Here is an 11,826-nt window from a genome sequence, read left to right as displayed (position 1 = left end):
TGTGATAGGAAAACATCTAAAATGCTCTTTGCTCTGCCTGGTGACAAGCAAAACCTGCCACCAAATGCGGACTGGACTGGCAGTGCCCACAGCTGCGGTGCTCAGAGGCAGCTCTGGTTGGGGCTGCGGGGTCTTTTTGGCACAGAGAAAGCTGCTGTCCCCAAGTCCTGCAATATCTTCTCCTCTTTGGACTGTGGTCACCAGATCTCCGGTGCGAGACATGCTGCCCATACCTAACTCGGCTACAAACCTTGTACTGAGCCTGACCTTGTTTTCTCTCTTGGATCTGATGCAAACCTGCAAATATGAAAAATACGAAACCGACTTGATGAATTGTGGATCGCAGCTTTCACTAAGAATTAAAAATAAGCAGAAAGTTATATTTAGCCATCTATAAACAGGAATAAAATAGAGCAGGAGGCTCATTATCAGCTATGCTCCGTCAGCGCAGTCACAATTCCCACCGGTGTGATTTGAAGGGTGAAAAGCCGCTTTGGCTGCGGGGAGGTTGGGGTGGCTGCCTCAGGAGGAGGTCGGCGGCTGCCCAGGCCACCCTGGCACTGTGGGCAGGATCCATGCCATGGAGGCTGGGAAGGAGACCCCAACTGCCCACTGTTGTCCTCCCCCAGTGGGGTCGAGCCAGCACCACTGTGGAGCTCAGCCCCTGGGATCCCTTGTTCTCCTGGTTGTCCCCTCCTGAGCCTCCTGTGCCCCCCCCAGCCCCGGGGCTGGGGCTCCTCCGCCGGGAGCTGTCCCCTGCCCTGTCTTGGCTGGCTGTCCCTCCGGGACGCCTGGCCCTTCCCTTGTCTTTCCACTGGCCCTGGATACCGCACGTCCCAGAAACAACACATTCCCCACTTGGCTAAAAATGGCAAAAACTGTTTACGCCATTTAGCAGGCTGGCTGACAGGCTGTTACAGGCTATTTTGGTGCTGCCCAAGGCTGTGCGCAGCGGAGGGACCACAGCCTCCATGCCAGGGACGCTGCTGGCTCTGTCCCCAGGCACCACCAGCACCCCCGGCCGAGCCCAGCCGAGTCCACTCGTGCAGCCAGACAGACCCTGTGCCTGTCCCCTGCATTGCCCCACGGGCACCTGCATCGGCTGCAAGACAGCGGTGAGTGCTGAGCAGCCAACTCCAAAGAAAAAGCAGCAAAATAGCTTTCAGCACCGGTGCTGCCATCGGTTAGGACCCTAGCCACAAACTGCAATTTTCCATGATCCCATGCATCGTTGTGCACCCAAACCTTTCGCCGTACAGCATTGTACTTCCCTCTAGTGGCTAATTATTAATGGGGAAGAGGAGCTCTCTCCTGTGGGCAGGCTGGAGGGTATCAGCCTGGGCCTGCGTGCCCCAGGGGGCTGCTCAGCCCCTTGTCTGGCAGCCCGGCTCCCGCAGGGTACTCCATGCCGGTCGGTGCACCTTGTGCAGCATGGCATTGAGCTGCTGTGGCCATTTGTGTCCCCCACAGTGCCACCGGGGAGGCACAAGGGCCATCAGCGCCGCACGTTGTGCAGCCATGCCTGTTACAAGCTCATGGACACTGATGTTCCCACTGGATTTTCCTACATGAGCGCGGGGAGGCAGCTTCTGTCCAGGGACAGGCAGACCTGGCAGCAGTGGCCAAGGAGGGCTGTGCAGGTGCAGTGCAGGTCAGGCCAGCCTGCAGGAGGGGACAAGGGCTTTATGGGGCCATGTGGAAGCCCAGCTGGGCTATGCATGGTGGGTTGCTCACCCAAGGCGATGGTAGTGCAGGTCGGGTGGTGGAGGGGATGGGATCCCCATGGGTGCATGCCATGGTGGGGATGCTGAGCCAGCATTTGTGGGCCACCAGAAGCCAGCAGTGAGGAGGGGACGTGCTCTGCTTGGCCGGGCAGGGGGAGCCCTGGCCCTCCCCCATCTGCAGGACCATGGGACCTGCCCAATGCTTTTGCCTTTGCTGGATGAGTCCGGTCTGCTTCTCGGCAGCAGGGTTACCGATTTTTCGGCCCGTTTCACATGGACAAACAGGCTCTTTTCTTCCCTGCAATGGCGAGCTAAGGCAGAACAGCTCCTTGCCAGGCTTGAGCAACAGCATGCTTCTCTTCCTGGTGATTGCAAATAAACTTCCCCGGCCTCAGGGGATCCCCACTTGGCTCCCGGCGAGGGATCTTGGCGCAGCAGGGTTTCCCATGCCGAAAGGGACATTGAGATGCATTTGTTAATGAAACATGGCCCTGTAAATATTGCTCAAAGCTCCTTTTATTAACGTTATAGCTGTTCCCAGGGCACTCGTTTCTGCACTGGCAGTTCGGGGTGCTGCTTTGGCCTCGCTGGGCTGTGCCAGGGAAACGCAGCCAAGGACCTGGGTAGAGGGTTATGCACAACTCCGTCCAGCTCCCCTCCGCTCTCACACCAACTGGCAGCTGAGCCAGGTACTGGCTTCTTTTAGCACAGGCTGGTCTTGTTTTGGGGCTCGTTCTGGGCTGGGAAGCAGCTGGGCAGGGAACAGAACAACAACCTCAGTGATCTGGTATGCAGAGCACTCCCCTGCAACATCCCCTGCCAAAAACTCCTCCCCAGATTTCACTTCCAGCAGTGATCGCATCTTTCCGACGAGGTACCTGAGAGCATACCTCTACCCAGCTCTCCCCTTCAGCTTTGCTCCACAGGCTGAGCTACTAATGAGGTATTTAATGAGATTCCTACTTGCCCATTAAAGTGAACCTCATTGCAGGTGAGGAAGGAGAGCTTGCAGCTGATAACCATGCAGCCCCCTGAAGCCTACTTACATTCATTGAAAACGCATTTTTACATAGTAGATAAATTATTTATTAGGAGAGCATTTCTGAATAATTCAGGCATGGAGAAGAGCAGTTTCCTTTGCAGACGTGAATTTCCTCATTATCCAAGTCAGCCAGGCCCCTCGGCTGTGAGGTCTGGACAATAGATGGTGCTAACCGCCCTGGCCCCGCAAGCCTGGCCGAGCACTGCAGTGGCCGGGGGCCTGGGGGCTGGTGTGCGGTGATGCCCCCGAAGAGCGGCTGCTCCGGTGGAGAGCAGCGGGAGGGCACGCCGGGGTCTCCTCTGGGCATCTCGGACAGCCAGCGCGGCACCTGCCCTCGGTGGCACTGTCGGCAGAGATGGTCTGGCAGTTCCCGTCTGCTCGGCCCAGCCAGGCCCTTTCCTGCGCCGGTGTGTACGCTGTAGGGTGGAAGGGAGCTGTGACCCCAGCCAGCTGGAAACAGAACGGGAGAGAAAACTCGGGGGTTTGTTTGGGGCTTTGTGGTATTGGTGCAATGTGGTGGAGGTAATACAAGCTCAACTACCATGGGCTCCCTGGTCCACATCACTCTTCCAGCCTTTTTAAAGGGGTGTTTGCCCCCCAGTCCCCTATTTTTTATCACTTTTGGTTGCTGAGGAGCAGAAATGGCATAATCCCCTCCCCATCACCCCTCCCCATAACTGGAAATGTCTCTTATTTCAGACCCTGTACTCGCTGCTCTCAATTTGGGGTAACAGTGTTGCTGGGGTGTCTGGAGGGGCCACACAAACCAGAGGAGTGTATTTGCTCTGGGTCTGATGGGAAATGGGAGGGGGCATGCGGAGCTCCGTAACCCCGAGCGGTTTGGCAGAGGCTGTGTGGGGACAAGTGGCTCCGTGCCAGGGCATGGTGCAGGCAGCAAGGGGCCGCAGGATGCTGGGGCTCCTGCTACTGCTGCTGGGGTTTCAGGGTGACCCCCAGCTCTCCCCACAGCAGCCGGCTGGGATTTAGGACTCCTTGCAAGGGGGCTTTCTTTCCCTCTCTCTGTCCCTTCCCTCCTTTTGTCCCCCATTGCAAACAGGACAGTTGCTTTCACTGCAGGCATGCGTGTGGGTGCTGGTGCACCCGGCTCCTCGGAATGTGGCCCCAGGCAGGCAGGGTGCAGGCAGGGTGCAGGCAGGTGCTCTGTAAACCCCAGCCCTCATCTGCTGCGTTTGAAAGCCCTGCCTGGTGACAGCCCAGCGCCATCCACATGCGCATCCACCCCGCCACTGGGGTGAAAGTCACAAGCCTGTGAGTCAGATAACGCCCTCCCATCGCACTTTTCTTTGCGTTACGTAAATGTGCAAGAATCATTTTTGGCCATAATGGTTTTTCCATTCACTGTGGTATCGATCCAGAGCCACCGGCTCTGGTAACCTCTGCCGTGCATTAGCTGACTCCCTGCTTTTTGCAGTGTGATCGATGTGATGGCAGGGCAGTGGGTTAGGTGGGCTGGGCACTGGCCTGCTTGATTTTGGAGCTGTTTTCCCTGTGCAGGACCATCCTGGACTGTCATTCAACTGCCAATGAGACTGAGTCACTGTATTCTTGGGCCAGGCGACAGGTCCCTCCGTGCATTGCGGAGGGCCTGGGCTCAAACTCAATAATCTTTGCTTCAAAACACCAGTGAGGTGCTAAGGGATAACAGTTTGCTTGTTTCTCCCATCGTTCACAAAATCTAATCACTTAGAAGCACAGACACGTAAAGGCATTATGAATCTTACATTATCTATAAAATGAAGTATTACTGTGAAATCTGTGTGATGCATATTTCACCAAGAAACTGTAAATCTGATAAAAAATGATTACTATATGTTTTTACTTCGGGCATTTCACGGTATAAATCATCATGAAGTGCTCTTTGGGAAGTTGCAGAGAATGACACATCCGTGACACCTTCGATAGGGCATTTCTTTGTGCTTAGCAAAAGGCGTTGATGGTTGCTGTAGGGCTAATAAAAGACTTATGATGTCTTCAATTATTCATTTTTATAAGTGCTTGTTCTCCTGACCTGAACAGCCAAAACCACACTGTGACTGTTTTTAGCAGTAAACTTTTTTTTTCTGGAATCTGCTGCCTCTGCTGCAGACTCTGCCTCTCTTTCACATGAAAGACAATTCCGGTTCGCTCTCAGCTATCACAACATTTTATGTTTCTCGCTTTGGAAAGCACCTTTCCATCTGGCAGCCCAGGAGGCGGCCGGCTGACCCAGCCGTCTTTGTTCGCGCTTGGGCTGCGGCACCTTGCCTTGTGTCTGCCAGGAGGTTTACATGCGAGCTGGAGAAGCGGACCTGAAAGCCGAGAGTAGACTGAGGGCCTCAACACACTGTTGCTCCAGACGTGCTGAGGATCTTTGGAGGATGTATTCAAAGCATTGCATTCACTGCGGCGGGCTGTGGTCAGCAGCCCTGGTTAGAGCTTCCTCCTGCACGCTTGCAACTCAGCCTGGGCAGAGGAAACACTTCCTTCTGCTGCAGACCTGATGTTTTAAAAAAACCTTTACAAATGCACATGCAAAACATGCAGTGGTTTGTGTTGGTGCTGCTGAGCTGGCGCTCAGCCGCAGCTGGATGCCAGAGACTCTCTGCTCCGGGTGCACAGCCATGAGACCCTTAGTGCTCCTCATCTGGGCTTCAGACAGCCGAGTACCCATGCCCACAAAGAAATCCTGCGGGATTGGGCCCCCAGACACCAAACCCACAGGCAAACCAGATGTCCCAAACCCTCCTGCTATCGCACACAGCCTCCTGCTCCTGCCGTGCCCCCACAGCTGCCTCCCCTGGCAGGACAGGCGCCCTGTCGGTGAGCCTCAGGGTGCCCCGGCGTGCTGGGCTGAGATCCTGCTGCCTCCACAGCATGAGAGTCTCCTCCAGCAAAAGCCGTGGAGCTAGACAGGGAGGCGGGAGTGAAAGCGCTTCCATATTAAACCACATTTTCTGGGGCTCCTTTATAGGTTTTTAACGTGATTCATATGTCCCTGCCTGGTCCGTCGCCCACAGCCAGGCGCTTCCCTTCCTCCTGCTCCTCGCTGCAGTGTTTTCCATGGATTAGGTTCAACTGGATAAATTCATCTCCTTTTGTATTTATAATCCCTACAAGGGTGGTATCTTTAACAGAGACTGTTCCTTCTCGTTGCTTTGGCAAAGCAAGTACCAGCTCCCTGCTGGGTCTCTTCTCAGATGACACAGAGTTTCTCTGAATAGCAAAGAGAGAAAACAAAAAGAATCTAAGCTGTTTCTTTCTTTTTTTTTTTTCCAGGCGGCTACACATATCCACCTCATGGAAAATTCCCCCCAATACTTTAGTTTTTTACTTTTCACGTGCTTGCATCCTTAAGGATCTGCCTGTGAAGCACGCTGCTGGCTCACTGATGGAGATGGGGACATCAGAGAAAGTCTCTTTGACAGGAGGAGAGGAGCAAGAAAGGGGCTTTTTCTTCGCCACAGCCAAAGAGGAAAGATTAAGGAAATTCAAAGAATCAAAATGAGGTACGATATAGGTATTCATCATGGGAAACACCCCAGTACGTGCCATCTGAGACTGCAATGGGCCTATAGTGACCTTACAAGTGGTCCAGCTAAAAAGTGTAATTTAATTCCTATCATGGCAAAAGCCATTGCTGTGCCTAATCAAGACTGCTGACTTGAGGCAGGGATGAATACTTGTGGCATTGCCTCATTTTCCCAAGACAGGGCAGAGCACCCGTGCCTGCCAACCCTGGGCTCTTTCCTAGCCTGCCGGCTCTCTCAGCAGGGAAACCCTTGGGCAGACTCCCCGTCGGTGGCTTCGGAGGAGACCGCTGGTGGCACGCGGGTGCTGAGACGTCACCCTCACCGTGTGGCTGCGCAGCATTACCCCACCTTCCAAAACCAAAGGTTTCACTCGCCCAAGCCGGCACCAGCACAGGCAGGTGATGCCAGTGCCATTGCCATCCCTGCCGGGTTTCTGCTGGCGTGCGCAGCGGCACAGGGCAGAATCCGGCCCCTGAGCCCCATGGCTTGTTTGTTTGTTGTCTCTTGGCTTGCCCTCTGCAAATATTTTCATCTGGCTGAACCACAAATAATTGCTTACAGCTTTGCCGTTTGGGTTTGCGATGAGCCTGCAAATGCCAGCATGTGTTTGCCGGAGATAATCAGGGCACTTTTGTGCTCAGCAGCTTTGTCATCTCTCACTCTCTCGCTTTTGTTTGTGTGCTTTGTTTGTCTCCCACCTTCCCCTCAGTGTGCGGCGCCTTTTCTGACACCTCTGAAAATAATTGACTGCATGTCTTGGTCATTTTTTATATTGTTTTCTGAAATGTAGGAAGGCAGCATCTCTGCATGTGTTCCTCGGTGACTGCTGCTTATGCAGCGTGTGTCTTAATGATTCAATTAAAAATGCGATGACGTTTCCCCAGCAGACCCTGCCACCATCCTAGCAAAGCGTTTTCTACCTTGATAGCATTTTCCAGTTGGCGAGTGCAAAGTATTAGAACAGCCTTTCTTTTCGGGACAGCATGCTTGGGCTGCATTGTAATGGCTCCAAAATGCAGTGTTTCTGATGCTCTGAAATGGAGAGAAAGAGTAGCCCCAAGGCCATTGCTCCAGCCAAGCATTTCTCCAAAACTGAGATTACCTGTTTTTTGAATTGGAATGAATACAATTAAATTAACCGTAGCGGCTCTCTTCTTCTCTCTTCCCTCAGCAGGCCCCCACCACCTCATGCAGGACCCACAGGTCCTTTTGGCTGTGGAGGTCCATGGGTCCTGGCTCTCCTGCTTCTCACAGAAGCTCTGTCATCTGCAGGGAGGTTTCATACAGGCTTATCAAAGAGAAGCACTGACCATGTTGCGTCACCCTAGAGAAATGTTCTTTCTCTGTCCTGTTTATTTTACCCAACTTCTCTGAATTTGTTCATTACTCTTCTTGCTGTCTCCTACACTGTTCACCTGGTATTTGTTTCACCGCCCCTCCCCACCACCTTCTGCATATTCAGTTTGTTATTTGCAGTTGTTCCTGAGCAGAACATGAGCCCAGCAACATCTGAATCATATTTTCCACTGCTGGTGTTGGAGGGCAGCACAAATTAGCCCCTGTAGCCAATGACAGGGCTATGGTCAAGACCTCATGTATGATGAGATTTTAGTAACAGGTGGGTTAGGAAACACTGGTGACAAGAGGTGGTAAAGGAGCGGGGAGGAACCTGTCTCAGCTGTAGCTCCTCTACGTCGGTGCATCCTGAGGCTGCTGCATGGTGGTCCAGCCTTGGGTACAGAAAACCTCCTGCTTTTTCCCCTTACAGAGGCAGGCTGTGAAACCTGGGAGTTCAGTGGCCTTCCCAGTCAGCTGGTAAGTCAGCTGCAGAGTGCAGCTTTGGTGTATTTTGGTTTTGGTATTGCTCAGGTCCGTCTTCTCTGGTTGGGCTGTCTGACCCATCGGTTCCTCCGCAGTCTCTCTTGCTCCTGAACTTGGGAACCTGCTTTCCTGAGAGGATCCCCTGTAACGTTCTCCACTCTTTAAGCAGGAAAGCCAGTGAGTGAGCAATTGCAGCAGAGATACTAGGGATATTTCATCTCACGGCAAAACTTTCTGCTCCCAGAGAATCTGGTTTTGAAGGTGGAGGCCTATTGCTAACTCCTTGCCCTAGATGGGAATTTACCTGCAGTCACTGCTCAGTTACTCTGTTCTCTAAGAAGGTTGTTAAAATGCTGCTGATGGGTTGTAAACTAGAAGCACTCTTTCATAAACCTGATGAAGTTTTGGTTATGTCCTTTTATTGCTTATTGCCACTTCAGTATATCACTTATATAAACCTTAAGGCTTTTGGTGTCTATTGTAGCCACCTATGAGTTGGTTTGGGCACAGGATATGGTCCAAATGGCTGTTTCCTAAAGCGATGCCTTCCTGAGAGCTCAGCTGGGGTGAGGTTCGTTGTTTTTGCCCCTGGAGGAAGTCAGCTGAAGCCTCCGGCATGGAAAATGGTTTGGCAGTTGCCCCATCACCACAGATACCTGTTATTCTAAGCATAGGGAAATGTGCCTGGTTTACTTAGTTGTTTAGCTCTGAACATAAGCAAATGATGCCTTCCTTTTATTTTCCATAGAAAAAGAACCTACTCTGTTATCTCTCCGACTTTTCTTTGAGCTGTGTACTTTAATAACCATACCTTCAGGTTATGTCTAGGTACCAGAGAGACGTTTCTCAGGGTGTGTGTGTATCGGGCAGGCTGGCTAGGGTCTCACAACCTCCTCCTGTCACTAAGGAGACCTGAGAAGTGGCACCTGCACTGAGTGCCTTGGACAGCCCCACCGAGCAGGGGGTGTCAGCGGGGCTACAGCATCTCCTCAGCATCAGACTCCCTGTTTGGAAGCTCCTTTTGACTCCAGTTCAGTAGGTATCAGCAGGAGCTATCTTCCCTCCACATAGTCTAAGGATGACCAAGCGGCGTCCATTATACCTTGGCATTGTCTCCCCTCCCCTTGCCATATTTGTGCTGTGCATTGCTTATGGCAGAGACCTAGTCAAAGGAGGCAACCGTCCCTTGAGCAAATCTCATAAGGAAATCTCTTTTGCTGTTAGTGATACCCCTCTGCCCATTCATCCCTCCCCATACAGAGCGCTACCAGACTCTTCCCTGTGCACTATGTATGTGTGATTTATTTCTCTGCAGCAAAATTCTTTATTTTGTTTCATGTTTCTGCAAATCAGCTTGCCGCTCGCAAACACGGCAGCTCTGCCCACAGGTGGGCTCTGCCCTGGCCTGTCTTTATTCCTACCATCTGCGCACTCCTCCTGACTGCTTCCTGCCTTTTCGCTTGGTGTGGATTTTGCAAGAAGCATTTCCTCAGACCTCCCATTTCTGCCCTCTTTCGGCACGTTCTGTGGTTTCTGTACCGGTCTGCTGTGGTTCGGACACAGCTGTGCCTAAGGCTCCTTTGTGTTTTAATCTTAATAAAATTGAGAGAACAAATTACAGAGCAGGCAAGATGTGGAAGTATCTTCTGTACCCTGGTGGCTTCTCAGACGGATCAAACGGCACTGCAGTATCGATATGACAGAGCCTGTGCTTCTCGTGTCTCCTGAAGGCTCCAAGTTATTTCTGTACTGCAAAGTAATGCCAAATTCTTAAAAATAAAAAGGGGGGGGGGGGGCGGGCAGGCAGAGGAGAGCCAGGGAAGTCGTACAAGGAGCGGCTGGAGTCACTTGGTCTGTTCAGCCTGGAGAAGAGGAGGCTGAGGCAAGACTTCATCACAGTCTACAGCTTCCTCACAAGGGAAGAGGAGGGGCAGGTGCTGATATCTTCTCCCTGACGACCAGTGATAGGACCCGAGGGAATGGCAGGAAGATATGCCAGGGAGGTTTAGGTTGGACATTAGGAAAAGGTTCTTCGCCCAGAGGGTCGTGGAGCACTGGAACAGGCTCCCCTGGGAGGTAGTCACGGCGCCAAGCCTGACAATATTCAAGAAGCATTTGGACAGTGTCCTCAGACATATGGTGTGAATTTTGGGGTTGTCCTATGCAGGGACAGGAGCTGGACTCAATGATCCTTGTGGGTCCCTTCCAACTCAGGACGTTCTATGGTATCACCCTGCTTTCCTACCCAGCCTTGCAGCCCCTCTCATTCACGTGCTGTGGATGCTTCCCCATTCCAGCTGTGGTTTTCTGTATTCAAAGAGGAATATTCTGGAAATCTCTTCCTCCCTTTTAAATTTCTGAGCCCATTACAACTTGAGTGAAGGATTCCCCTGACCTCCAGAAGAGCATGCTTAATTTGGCTGTCTCTGCGCTGTTCTTCTGCACAAGTTTCCTGCCCGTTTTGTTTCTCTTAAATCCAACATTTTTCAAAGTTTAATTAAAGCTATGAATGCAATATCTTTAAAATCCATGTAGCACAGTACAATAACCTGCTTACTGTTCTCTACTTAACTTCTGAACAGACCTACTGCCTCTGATTTAGAAGTATTAAATAAAAAAATGGGGCTTTTATTCATCTTCCCTTTCAGGGTCCATCTGCCTTCTTGAAAAGCTGAAGTTTTTGCTTGAATCTTTTCTAGGTGTCAGAAGTATTTTGGGGAGGCTGAGGTAGATTAGATTTTATAGCTACTCTCTTCCACATGCTGCACCTGCCACCTCTGCTTTTCCCACCTTCTGTGTTTAGACCCACACCTTCGGTATGGCGCAGCATCAAGGTCACTAGGGAGGACTTTTCAATGGGATTAGGGTGAGTCATTAATATAATATAGGGAAAGATTTACCTGTTTCTCTGAGGCTGCTCTAAACCCGAACCACCTTTCAGCTGGAGCCTTCCAGCATTTGCAATCCAAACACCTCACAGATGGGGCTGCCAACAACAGCGCCCTTCTGTAAATCCGTACATATGGATCTCTGCTAGCCCCAGCCCTTTCGCTGGGCTCCTGTGAGTAAATATACATGCATGAGGGAATAAGGCCAACAACTGCAGGTGGCTTTTCGCCAACACATTCAAAGACGACTTGAGAAACGTTTGACTTCTCTTTCAAGGCAGGTGCTGTCAAGGCCAGCTCCCTCTTTCCAAACAGACACGTGGCGGGGGCTCTGGTGCTCATCCTGCTGCTGCGTGGCACAAGCTGCTGACCAGACATTGTCTCCTTAGTGACGTTTGGCTTTGCCACCCCCTGCAGTAAACCAGGGGCTGAGTCTCCTGCCGGAGGACAGGACGGCAGGGGATGCACCCTGCCGCCGTGAAAACAGGAAGCGGTAAAAAGCTAAATCTTTTTTTACAGCTCAGTTGACTATTAAGAAAACGAACAGTTATCTGCTGTTCGTACCTAATAGTGAGTCCTTTGCTTCCTGTGTTATTGTAGATAATGCAGAAATCATCTTGTGAACCTCATTTCCGTGAGATCTTCTCTCAATTCACAATTCACAGCTTCCCCTTTGCACACCCTTACGTAGGCAGCTCTCGGGTCACATCCTATTTTGAAGTCGTGTCTTGGAAAAGACGAGATACAGGAGATGTGGGCTGAGGGGGATCAGGGATAACTCCCATTTAGAGCTGTGGTGTTTGCGGATTTGCAGTTGGTGT

At 51.8% G+C, this 11,826-nt stretch overlaps 1 protein-coding gene across 1 annotated transcript in view; it reads left to right on the top strand.

Moving 5' to 3' along the window:
- Positions 1–11,826, top strand: part of ST6GAL1 (ST6 beta-galactoside alpha-2,6-sialyltransferase 1) — an 85,881-nt gene that overhangs the window by 17,519 nt on the left and 56,536 nt on the right. Inside the window, exons 3-4 of the mRNA XM_087740711.1 lie at positions 6,043–6,272; positions 6,535–8,111. The gene's annotated coding sequence lies outside the window, so the exon portion shown is untranslated. The remainder of the gene's footprint in view (positions 1–6,042; positions 6,273–6,534; positions 8,112–11,826) is intronic.

Source organism: Nipponia nippon, unplaced genomic scaffold, assembly GCF_047370975.1.
Source record: "Nipponia nippon isolate SJK-2023a ecotype South Korea unplaced genomic scaffold, ASM4737097v1 scaffold_7, whole genome shotgun sequence".
Classification (NCBI taxonomy): domain Eukaryota; kingdom Metazoa; phylum Chordata; class Aves; order Pelecaniformes; family Threskiornithidae; genus Nipponia; species Nipponia nippon.
Note: the sequence above shows the minus strand (reverse complement) of the source record. Positions and strands in the feature narration are given on the sequence as shown.